Source organism: Rhodnius prolixus, unplaced genomic scaffold, assembly GCF_049639745.1.
Source record: "Rhodnius prolixus isolate KJV_2025 unplaced genomic scaffold, Rpr scaffold_2, whole genome shotgun sequence".
NCBI classification, from domain to species: Eukaryota; Metazoa; Arthropoda; class Insecta; order Hemiptera; family Reduviidae; genus Rhodnius; species Rhodnius prolixus.
In genome coordinates this window covers 24,033,096-24,046,111 of record NW_027411592.1, presented here as the reverse complement: position 1 = coordinate 24,046,111, position 13,016 = coordinate 24,033,096, and the positions used below count along the sequence as shown (strand labels likewise).

General features: G+C 35.3%; 1 protein-coding gene and 1 long non-coding RNA gene across 2 annotated transcripts in view; one reads left to right on the top strand and one right to left on the bottom strand.

The window, feature by feature from the left end:
- The window catches only part of LOC141450508 (amyloid beta A4 precursor protein-binding family B member 1-interacting protein-like), a 161,176-nt gene that overhangs the window by 56,302 nt on the left and 91,858 nt on the right, over positions 1–13,016 (bottom strand). The window lies entirely within an intron of this gene.
- LOC141450512 (uncharacterized) overlaps positions 1–13,016 on the top strand; it is a 42,730-nt gene that overhangs the window by 28,716 nt on the left and 998 nt on the right. Inside the window, exons 2-3 of the long non-coding RNA XR_012456133.1 lie at positions 7,798–7,976; positions 9,757–10,219. This is a non-coding gene — a long non-coding RNA (uncharacterized lncRNA). The remainder of the gene's footprint in view (positions 1–7,797; positions 7,977–9,756; positions 10,220–13,016) is intronic.

The window sequence follows — 13,016 nt, the reverse complement described above, 5'->3', positions numbered from 1 at the left end:
CAAGTAAACGGGACTAATAAAAGTATAACAAAATAAATTCAGGATAACACCACACAATATTTATACTAAACAAGAATAACGATTTAAATGAATGAAGGTAATGTAGGAAGATGGTAGCATAAATAGACGAACAGAGGGAATGTTTTGAATTGTGGGTTTGAACAGGAGATCTGAGGCAATGTATTCTCCACTTCTATCCTTCTTGTTGGCCATCCATTGTTAGTCTTGGCTTAATTGGGAACGATAGATTACTGTAAGAATAGCACATTTTCTTGCGCATATGGAAATTGAATTATAAACAATGGTAACAGAAGAATTTCTAAAACAACTAACATTGTGTTATAAAATGAAATATTCTTAAAAGAGCATAAAAATGGCAAGAGAGTGCTATAAATTAGAAGAATGGAGAAGGGGGGAAAAAAAGCAGTTCTTTCAACAGCGCACAACAATAACAAGTGAGGAAGTTGCAATTCTAGTTTCCTGTAACCGGAAATCACACACAGGATGCAGATTGTTCAAGTATTCATTAACCCCAAATTTGAATGTAGACTAGAACGACAACAGTATGCATATAATAGAGAATTGTGGGAAGATAGTACACGATAACCTTCATTAATCATTAAAAAAGCGATGCAGTAGCGGTATGTGTTGGATGCAGAACTGATATTTGCACATAAGAGAAGCCCTGATAATACCACGTGGGAATCACTTTTGTCATTACCCTTATTATAGTCTTGTATAAATATCTTATCTGTCATATTTGTGTGTCCGAAAAACTACCTAATTTCATCCTAATCAGTAGCTTTTTTGGCAACCACTAATTAAGCAACTCCATTTTGGCAAACTTTTACAACACTTTGGATGGGATGGAATTCGAATGTTTTTTTACCTTTTTTAGTCACTTATATTTAATTACTTACTTCCAAGGAAGGGAGTTTTCTTAGAGAGAAACAAAATACCAACTGATCTTCTAGAAAGATTGGAACAACCATTAAGAAATTCAGGAAAATGTTTTAAGCTCAATGGAAATGAACTTGATGAGAGAATTCGAGATTGAGTTCAGTGAGTGTCCAGTGATTTAGTCTTGGCGAGTTGGTCTATGAAGGGAATGTTGAGGTCGTTGTGAAGAGTGAGGTTAGTCACGTAGAAAGGAGCGTCAGCTATCTGGCGGAGGAGTTTTGATTGAAATGTTTGTACAGTTCGTATGCTTGTAGGTTTGGCTAAACCCCACAGCTCTAATCCGTAAGTCTACATAGGTTTGAGGTTAGTACTGTATATTAAGCGTTTGAGTTCAATGGGTAATTTGGAGCGTTGTCCAAGAAGTCTGTAGAGCAGTTTTGCACGTTTTGTCATTGCTTGTCTTTTAAGTCTAGTGTGTGGGTTCCACGTGAGTCGTTTGTCTATAAAGAGCCCAAGGTATCGCACCAGATCTGTACAAGGAAGAGGATTGCTGTTGAAGAGGACAGGTGGACAGGAGCCCCGCCGGAGAGTAAATGTGACATGCTGGAATGCCAGAAATGTCTGTGGGTTCATTTTAATCCGCCACTTCTTTGCCCAGGATTCTATTTTATGTAAATGTGTCTGTAACTTGTATGAAGCTGATGAAGGATATGTACTTGTGGCTAGTATGGCTGTGTCGTCTGCATATGTACAGAGTAGTGTAGAGGGTAGTACAGGTATGTCTGATGTGTATACTGCGATGATAATGTTATTAATGGTTTTCTGTAAAGAGAGAGCACTGACCCATGGGACCTGTAATGTACTGAGAAGGCTCCAGGAGCCAAAGACTAAGTTATTGACGTGCCTTAAGTGAAAACTGCAAACTAAGAAGTCTTAAAATTCAGTGAATTTCCTATTTCGAAAGAGAAAAATGTTTTTATAAAACTAATGGAAAATGGAAAGAGTTTTATATATATATATATATATATATGTATTTATAAAGTAACCATCTACTGTCTGAAAGCAATACGTTATGGTTGAGGCAGTATTTTGGTGTAAATTACATTGAATAGACATAGAAATAAAGAAAAATCACAATTCTTGCAAGGGAAAACACACAATTAACTTAGAGTAATAGGAAAAGTGACAGGGAAAAATTCACACAAAAAAAACGCATTGTATTAGGCATGAAAAAGACTAGTCAGACATCTCCAATTTGACAGAGGAAGTGATTGCCGCATGCCAAAGTTGTAGTATCAGTCACTTCTACGCTCCCTTTAGAGCGAGAAGGGTCTTGGCTGCTCCTCAATTCCTGAAGGGATAACTTAAGCTTATTAAGTATTAGGATTAGCAGTCTGGAATCCTCCAATTGTGGCCTTTGGAGTTTGGACTCAGTCCAGGTTATCAAGTTTTTCCATGAATTAAGTCTTTTAACGAATGCTTTCTCCAAAATTCATCCCCAATAAGAATTAATTGTGAATTATTCCTAGGAGTCTGCGATTACCAAAGTTGGAAAATAAATTAAGACTACAGGATATTAGTGCACTTGTGTTTCTATTTTAGAGTATTGGAATACCTATCATGTGGTTTGTGTTTTAAGGACATTATTAGTATTCAGAATAGTGTTTAATTTGGTATCTGGTTTTGGGTTTTGGATCCGGGGAGAGAGACAAAATGTGGTGAATACCATATTAATTGTTAATTTGTTAGCATTTATTATTCACATAGGGTCAAAAATATTTATTATTTATAGAATCGAGTTATGAGTTATGAGAGAATAAACTCGATTGCACATAATCCTGGTGTTTAATCTGGATCCAATACACCGGATGCTTAAAAAACGTCACAGAAATAATGGAATAATTGCTAATATTACCCAGCTACTTTTGATTCTGCCACCTTATCACCTGAATTCCTAAATTATAGATCCATTGTTATTCTCATTAGGTAGCAATATCTGAAGATAAAACTAGGATTTTATTTTTTTAAATCTTTTCACTTTACATTACCTCGATCATAAATAAACATTAATGTTGCTTTCGAAAAATGAGTCAATTCCAGAATTCTAGAAAAGTAAGTTTAAAGAAATTTAATAGAGTAATCTGCGTAATTATGATTTTTTTTGTAGTGCCCAATGTAATAGTATAATATAATAATAACAAAAAGTTGTAGATTCGATCACACGTGCGCGCATAGATTTTTGTTGTTATTATTAATCAGTGGATGAGACACCTGGAGGCGAACATCTGCTCGCTGGGAGTGGCCCCAAGACCAAGTAACAGATAGGGAAAAAAAAACATTTTTAGAGATAAACGATGCGAGTCGTGGCACAAGTTGAAGAAGACAACAGCAGCTGTCCGGCCTGCACTAACTTTACACACAAACCCAACCAAAATTCAATAATTATTATCCTCTAGTTAACACACGCCTGCCGCACCTTGTTTGTAATAAACAGGAAGTAAGTGCACTCTTATTAACCGCCTACTTAATCAAACAATTAGTGATTCCTCTTGACAAAATAATTGACTTTCTCTAAACTAAGAAGGGGAAAGTATTGAGATTTTGACTTTTCATCGAAGAGGTTTTGTGGAAATCGGTCTGTCTGAATGAGTATACTAAATATTTCAAAAGCTAAAAATTTCATGAAACATAAACATTAAATTTAAACTTGTCCCACCAGAAAAGCACACTGCTTCGTAAAGATAAAAAACGAAGCTGTCAAAATCTCTTGATCGGATCTACCGAAAATTCTAAAATAGATTGATTTCTATTCCTGAAAGTGCACTAACGATTTTCTTTTAACTGTGTACTTCTATTTACTCACTTCTTGAAACGAAGGAAATATGAGCTAGCTAGGCCAGAAAAGAGGTGTTTTCCGATTATGGAGACAACTGTACGAAGTGTGGCAATTAAATAACGAGACTATTACTGTAAAACATTTTATTTTAAATTTTAAACATATTTAGTTATTATCACCTTCAATGTACACCCCTCCTCCAGCCCTACAACGCTCCATGCGAATTTACCATTGTTCGAAACAGTGCTGGAAGTCTTTTTCTGTGAGCTCCTGCATGACATGTGCCGCTTTTTCTTTCACAGCTTCATAGGTCTGAAATCGTGTTTCTTTTAATGCGAATCAATAATGCAGGTCAGGCGAATAAGGCGAATGGCCTAAAACTGGGATGTTGTACTTGGCTAGAAACGTCTTGACAGACAATGTAGTGTGAGCTGGCTCGTTTGTCTTGATGGAGAACCAATGACTTGTTCTTCCACAAATCGGGCCGTTTTTCCTTACTCTTTCACGGAGTTAAGCAAGTACCTCACGGTAGTAATGTTGATTAATGATAATCGATATTTTCATCCGTTTTGGACGTTGAAGGGCGACCTTGGCGGTCATCATCTCCGTCGTCTACTCGGCCATCTTGGAAACGCTTGAATCACTCAAAAACTTGCACAAGTGATAAACATTCATCGCCATAAACTTCTTTTAATAAAAGATAAGTTACAGAAGCAGTTTTACCCAGTTTCATGTGAAATTTCACGACAATTCGTTGCTCTACTACATGTGTAGTATCATGTTTTCAGCAAAACGAAATTAACACCTCTTGCACAAGCGACGGTTCCGGGCAGACAGATTTCTCTACAAACATGTGAGACGCTGCAATCGAAAGAGAAGGCTTTACGCTGCACAGCTGTCGGTCGTTAGGATTTGGCGCATGCATAGTTTTTTTTAGCAGCACCAGTCTCGCTATTTAATAGCCACACCTCGTACAGATCAGCACTAGATGTTACAACTAGGGTGGATCTTTTTCTATTCACTTACTTCTAAAAACGAAGGAAATATAAGGGAAAGTATATGTCCATAGAAAACATTTTCCTAAGAGGAATTTAATTTAGGTAACTTTTGAAAGAGAAGGGTAGTCTAAAAGTGTTACTTTGCTCAAAACCACATTTAGTAGATTACCTAAACTTATATCTATAACTATTATTTCGACCATTTTTAAGGAAAATTTTGTTTAGAGTTTTCTGGGAGATGGGAATTGGTTTTCCATCTTCTACGCTTTACAAACTGCATTTTGTTAGCAAAAAGTCAATTGTTTCAAAAGCTGTGTTAGAACAAATAAATAAGTTAGAATTCGAAAATTATAGTGAAAATTATAGTTGGGTTACTTACTACATTTCTTTTGTTTTTGTTTTCAGCTCTTTTGTTCATAAAACAAATCTTAAATTAATATTCTAAATGAGCATACAGTCAACGCTATTTAAAACATTATAACGTCATCAACCTTCAATGTCTTTAAGAAAACATCTTTAAGAAATTAAAAGGTTGATCTCCTCTCGTACGAAACAGCTTACTATACAAAGATAACCGCCCACTCAAAAATACTGAAAGAAACCGCTTCATCTACAAAGAAAGGATAATTCTTTCCAGAGGTTCTGTCCAACAAGTCTAATCTTTCAGGGCACACTTCGTAATGCAACCACTTAGCCAAGCGTGTGACTTACAACTAACATGACCGACTTCCCTCCTTGTAGGTCGCGTGGCGATGCGCTCATTGAGGCACTGTTAGATCACGCGAACTCGTACCACTCTAAACTATTATTATTAATAACTATTAATGGTAATTAAAATAATGTATATTATGAAGAGATACGGCAGAATGGAAAAAGAGTGCATTAAAAGAAATAAAAAAATATAATAAAAATTAACTAATTAGAAAACATAAACTATTAGAGATTACCTAGGTATGTTATAAAAAAATGTATAAAATATTTTGTTTTTATATAGGTAAAGAAAAAATTAAATAACTGTACTTCAAAAGAATAAAATATGGCAATACAGTTTATTAAGTAAATATATAATTATACTAACTAGAAATATTGAATACTATTATTATGACATCATTAGAAACTAGACGTTAAAAATGAAGATAAGCGAAGAAAACGCCTCCATGTACTTATTTATGTACCATTCGCTCTTCTAAATTTAATTTTATCTACATTCTGCGATACTAAATTTCAAAAATCAGATTAGGTAGATACCAAAATTCCCTGAGGAATATGAAAATGGAAAATGCGTTATAAAGTGCTACTATGCTCCATTTTTACATTTAAACTGTATCTGGATGACATATAATTCAAATTGAGACCAGTCTTTCAATATGAGCTTAACCTCGTATGCATATTTAACTGGTAATATCGATATGTTGTTAAACATGGATTTAATCAAGTTTCTCTTTTTATATGAGCTTGCTTAAGCTCGAATTGGTCAATAATCAAAAAAACGCAAAAATTGTATTTATAATCGAATTGTAGTGTCTCAATGAACAGCACTGAACGCGCACCAAACCTAGTGGGATTTTAAATTCTTTGATTGGGTTAAGTCCATCACATTCGCGTTCACTATCGGTGGTTACAGTCTGTGTAGATCATTGTGGGCGTATTTTTTTAAGTATATGCTGGCAGACTAGATGTATCTAGAGGGCAAACTAGCCGAGGATCAAGACTTCAAACTGCCGTGTCATCAAACTAAGCACCTTCACAGTTTTGTCTTCAAAGAGAATACAGATTCCGTCACGTCTATTCTTTCAGAAATCCTCGTGTTCCCGGAATATCAATAAGGTAAAGAAAAAATATCTAATTTAGTCCAAAGTATTCAGCTGTGAAGGAATATAAAATATTACATGTTTTACAAAATATAAATGCATTTTTAAGTCAAGTACGAGTGGCTCCAACTTCTAAACAACCTTTAAAAGAAAAAACAACATTATAGTGTTGAGCAACTCCCATAATGTTGTTTTCTGAATGTACTTTAACAATAAATGCCATAATATCACGCAAATGCGCTGCTTCAGTGTTAAAGTTGAATTTATGGTTAGGAAATTAACGAAATGAAAACGAAACTGGTTCCAGCCGGGTTAGCTCCGTACTGGGGTGCATTTTCTTCTTATGAACGGTTCTATCTATAAATTCTATCTATGAAACAAGATCTAAAATACTCTTTATAATTTACTTAACTTGATCATATATAACATAAATACAGGCGCCACGGTAGCCGAGCGGTTAGAGGCGAGACCTGTAAAGTTAATATGTATTGAGGTACTGGGTTCGATTCTTGGTCTTAGGCCTTGGATTTTATTTAATGGTTAATCAAAGAAATTTACAGTAAAGTATGTTTGCTATCCGCCTCCGTCCACGACACCTAATTGGTAGTTGGTCTTAAAGCCCGTCTGGAAAAATAGGCAATTACTTTACTTTACTTTTACAGAAGAGTAATTTGCCAATTGCTCAGAAACGAACTTAATTTTTTATTTTAGAACAACTTGGTAACAAACCAGAAATTACCACCTCAAGAATGCAGATGTCTAACTGCTGCACTGTGTGATGGCTCTTCAAATTCAACTCTTTGAATAGGAACTTTCTTCAGAACCGGAATATACTCTTGGCAGCACACCAGGCATCAACTTCTTCAACCGGATTCACCGGTGTAATTTACAATATATTACCCAAACTTAAATTAGCCGCTTATTTATTTCTAGTGACAATTCACACACCCATTTTTGCTATAAATTCTAAAATCTTTACTGTAGTGTTTTAATTTGCACAATTCTAGAAACAGCGAATTATGGTTTTGATAACATTGCGAAATTACACCTTTTTTTATGGCAAAAACTCTGGCCTGTTATACGTATTCTTCTTTACAGCCCAGTTACAAAGAACTTTAGTAACTTCATCATCTGAAATCACTTAATTTGTTACAGCTTTTTTTAAAAATATAAATGAATGAATAATAAGAATTTTGTTGGTTCCTGCAATATTTCAAAGTTGAATTACACATAAGACCCTTTTGTTACATAGGTTAGCAGCCTTCAGGACAACTAGCAGCTAGATCAACCAGAAAGCGGTCCCAGAGAGGAGATGGAAGTGTCATTTAATGTTCGTATACTAGGAGGTGCTGGTGACTACAGTTATAAAGATTAAGTTACTTTGTAAAACGCTGTTACCGGAACCCTTTATGCGTAATCACCAAAAACTTTGTTAGTATTGTACTATTAAAAAAATTATCGGTCAAGTATCCGACATTACTTAGGCTGGCAAATGAGTTGCGCCTAACAAGGCCAACATTTACCAAAGTTTGCATTTATTTTAAAATTTCGGACAATAAACTGAAATATAATTAGCTTCTGCCACCGCAAAAAAAGTTCGGACATGTAGTAAAATTTATGGATGTTCCTGCTGTTCTAATCTGGATTTCGTTAGTCAAGTCATAGCTGGAAAATCTGGAAATATTATAATGAGCGGTTCAATCAGCTAGTAAATTGAGCAACAATCAAATTTCTCCAGAACAATGCATAAAGTTATTAAAATTAAATGATCTCAAGAAAAGCCATAAAAGAAACACAATCACCCAGAGATAAAAGCAAATCGACTATGTCATAAATTTAATATAGTCTTGTATTAAACAAAAATTTTTTTATATAAAAATTACCCAGCTTTGTTGCATGCTTTAGGAACCTCGAGTTCACTACTTTAGGCTTTCCAAACCCTTCGTTCTCATTCGATGTTTGTTAATAATTAGTTGCTCTCAAAACGAACTAGAAAACTCGTAGTATCGATATATATCAGTAACTGATTTTGTTGCTAATTGCAAGACCGAATATTCACAACTCATTAACTTTTACCACCCTAACTAGCTACCTTTAAATGACTTTATTTTTTTACACTTTAATTTCAGATAGTTTTTTTTTTTTAATTCAAAGTTAGTGAGGGGACGTGTGTTGTCTGCGTAAGGAAGAGAGAAGCTGTCAAATTAATTGCAGGTTATTCAATGAGAAAGGAAATTAGATGTCCCCCTCGATGACCACATGTTAGGACATGTGGGAAGCCGTTTTGAGTTACTACATTTTTTTTCCTATGGTTAAGAGAGTGTTACCTCGTGCCAATTAACTTCATCTAATGTAAATTTATCTGCCACGTGTGCTTCCTTCCGTATGTAGCTTTAAAATTGTTTTGGAAGCCATATTTAAGCAGTCACAGGGCACTATATATACATAAGTCTTATAAGCAACTGTGGTCATTAGAGCCTTCAAAAGGCACAGCCTCCCGACAGGTGCACTCTCGCAACTCAGACACAATTCTGCAGCCCATCACCAAAAAAGGGCTGGATAAAGCATCCGTGACGAGAAAAAAAAATCTAAGTGTTGTGCAGGACCCTTAGCACATGGATCCTCTGCATCGTAGAAGAGCTGAACTCAACTTTACTATTCCTTATTATTTCTACAGTCACTTTTTATTCTGATTTTTTACTGCTATGTGTTGCTTATGAAATCTGGATTACATGTCCTCTGGTAATTCAATTCATTCATTTGTTGGTGACTCTAAGATTAGTCTAGTCAATTAGCTTGATCATCAGCTTTGTTGAATAAGTTTTATAATTCTGTTCAGCCTATTCATCTAAACTTTTACTAGAGTCCGTGTTGCCGTTGCAACTTAGTTATCTCATTGGAAAGCACGAAGTGCCCTTAAAGGATAGGGCATGAAATATTCTGTCTTTCTGTACCGTTAAAATTTCGGCTTATTCAAGCTCATCACGGCCAATTCTAGACAGACGTAAATGTTTAGGATCTGTTTTGAACTCTTTTGCGCAATATTATGGAGCCAGACTAAAGAAAAATATCACATTGAAGGAGAGCGTTAGCAAAACAAGAATAGTCAAAATAATGGTGTAAACAAAATCATCGCGCGACATCATTGAAATCATCAGGAGCTTTTTTTTTTTAGGGCAATGGATGATTCTGACAGTGTCTTCTGTTACAGACATCACGGTCCATCATCAAGATATACGCCGTAAGAAGCACTTTGAAAGAGAAAAACCAGCATCTGGGTCTCCAATTGGGAACTAGTAAGGAGGTAAACTGTTGACCTAGGAATTGCGCCATTTTCAGCGCACATACTGTCTAATTAATTTTGTACATGGATTGGTTTATTTTTACATGGTAGCTGGATGAAAACTAGATGTTAACCTGAGTACGCAACCTTAGACAATCAACCAGATTGGGCGAGAGATTTTAGCTAGCTACCAAGCAGAATAATGCAATTCGAATTTGCAATAAAAACCAGTGGACAAAGTTAATTTAGCAGCAGAAGCACTGATGATGACCTAGTTCCAAGTGAAGATAGTTTGACACAATCAAATAAAAAAGAACTGAAATTGGCTTACTCTTCTCTCCCGGATGAATCCGTCACCAAAAAAGATGAATAGAACTCTCCAGTTGCAAAGGTATAATAATAATGATAAACAATAATTAGTAATAATAATAGACATTTATTAATCTTTATATAAACAATAGTCATAGTGCATACAATATTTAAAGCAGCTGCAGCTGTGTTAATGCAGATTCATTGCAGAAAATATTTGTAGCAAAAGTCGAAAAAACCTCGAAAATGAGATATTTTTAAAAATAATAAATAAAAAGTTATTTCTGACCGAATTCAGGTTCCAAAATGTGTCTACTTCGAAGTAGAAATTTCTCTAGAAGTAGAAAAACAATTAGACCGTATGGTGTACACAAAGATTTGCTTAAATGGAACATTATAGCAAGCAGAATATTGAGACAATAAATTTTAGCAAGCAGAATGTTGAGAAAGAACATATTAAAGCAAGGCAGAATATAGAAAACGAAAATTTTTGTCAATACTTTACTGGTTCCTATTTAAATCCAAATAACACACTTCAAATGTGTTTGCTATATTTAGAGTGTAGTATTAATGGAACAGTGAATCCATCAGTTAATTCTAAAGTATTTTATTACATTTAAATGAAATAATTTTATTTAATATATTGAAGAGATAATGAATTACAATGAGGGAGGTACATTTACATGAAGTACAGCAAATTGATAACAATTAAAACGCACCACATCCAATTGCACGGAGTTGGACGTTGGACCAACATGTAGCACTTACTGTCGCTACAGTTAACAGTATAGGGTCTGCCTAAATCAAACTGAAAGTATTTCCAGTGCTGTTTATAATGTGTCAACGAACTATATATTTAACAATAGCACAATTTACCTTAACAATAAAACAATTTAATTTGTAAGTTGTATCTTGCTAGAAGACTTAATCACATGGTACCCTAATATACTATTTAAAAAAATAAAGGAAGAAATGTGTACAAAACGGAAGTACAAGAGTAACAGGTGTTTTCGTATGACGCACATGATGTTTATTACGACATTTAAAAAGGCTTCCTACCCAAGGCATTCATTTAAGTTTTCACAGTCTTTAAAGTATATTGTTTTTATTACCTAAAATACAATACTACCATTCAGCAAATTTTAAATATGTAACACATTGATCGGTAGTCGGTTCTCTCTATGTCCGGAAATTTTATACAGTACCATTCTATGTTCAATATTAAAAAATATATTGCTGTGGCCATTTTGAGTGTCTGTAAAAACACAAAAACAGTAATTTTCAACTTTACAGTTCGGCTTCGAAGAAGGTTTTCAGCTCTGGTTAAATAATAAACTACGAGGGTCGTTTGAAAAGTCCGTGCAAAAATAAAAACTACTTAATTTTTTGGGTTAAACCTTTTTTATTTTTCAACATAGTCTCCTTTTAGGCTTATACACTTCGTCCAACGCTGCTCTAGTTTGTTGATCCCTTCCGAATAATAGGATTTGTCCAAGTCTGAAAAATAGCCATTCGTTTCTGCAATCACCTCCTCGTTTGAATAAAATCTTTTTCCCGCCAGCCATTTCTTCATATTGGGGAACAAATAGTAGTCCGAGGGAGCCAAGTCTGGAGAATAGGGGGGATGTGAAACGAGTTGGAAAGCTATTTCCATTAATTTTGCGACCACAACTGCTGAGGTGTGAGCTGGTGCGTTGTCGTGATGGAAAAGGACTTTTTTGTGGGCCAATCGTGGGCGTTTTTCTTGCAGCTCGGTTTTCAAACGGTCCAATAACGATGAATAATATGCACCTGTAATAGTTTTACCCTTTTCCATATAGTCGATGAGGATTATTCCTTGCGAATCCCAAAAGACAGTCGCCATAATCTTTCCGGCCGAAGGAACGGTCTTCGCCTTTTTTGGCGCAGATTCCCCCTTGGTAACCCATTGTTTAGATTGTTCTTTGGTCTCAGGAGTGTAGTGATGTATCCATGTTTCATCCACAGTGACGAAACGACGCTTAAAGTCCTGCGGATTCTTCTAGAACAGCTGCAAACCGTCCTTGCAACACTTCACACGATTTCGTTTTTGGTCAAGCGAGAGCAATCGCGGCACCCATCTTGCGGATAGCTTTGTCATGTCCAAATGTTGATGCAAAATATTATGTACCCGTTCATTCGAGATGCCCACAGCACTAGTAATCTCACGCACCTTCACTCTTCTGTCATCCATCACCATATCATGGATTTTATCAATGATTTCTGGAGTAGTAACCTCAACAGGGCGTCCAGAACGTTCAGCGTCACTTGTGCCCATATGGCCACTCCGAAAATTTTGAAACCACTTATAAAGTGTTCTAATCGAAGGTGCAGAGTCACCATAATGTTTATCAAGCTTCTCTTTAGTCTCCTGAGGCGTTTTGCTTTTCATAAAGTAGTGTTTAATCAACACACGAAATTCTTTTTCGTCCATTTTTTGAAAATCACTCGACTTCCTCGATTCAAACGAATGCCAAACACAAAGAAATAGACCGATCTGGCTGAAACTTGGTGTGTGTTCTTCCAAGAGATGCTACTAACTAAACATAACCTCGATACGCGCCAGTGGTGCTATCTCTCTGACTTTGCACGGACTTTTCAAACGACCCTCGTACAGTAACTCTCTTCTTATTAACAGTTCAATGTATATTTTTTTTTTTTTATTTTAGCGGGTTTGCTTAATCGTGGAAAATCACTGATTAATTATTATTTGTTCAAATATATATTGTTTTTTTAATCATCCATACCAGGGATGGCGAACCTTTTTGAGACGTGGGTCAAATTTTGTTCATTTTTTTTAGTCCTAGCTCTTGGCACAAGAGTTAAGTTTAAAACTTTTAAACTGAATATTTTCAAAACTA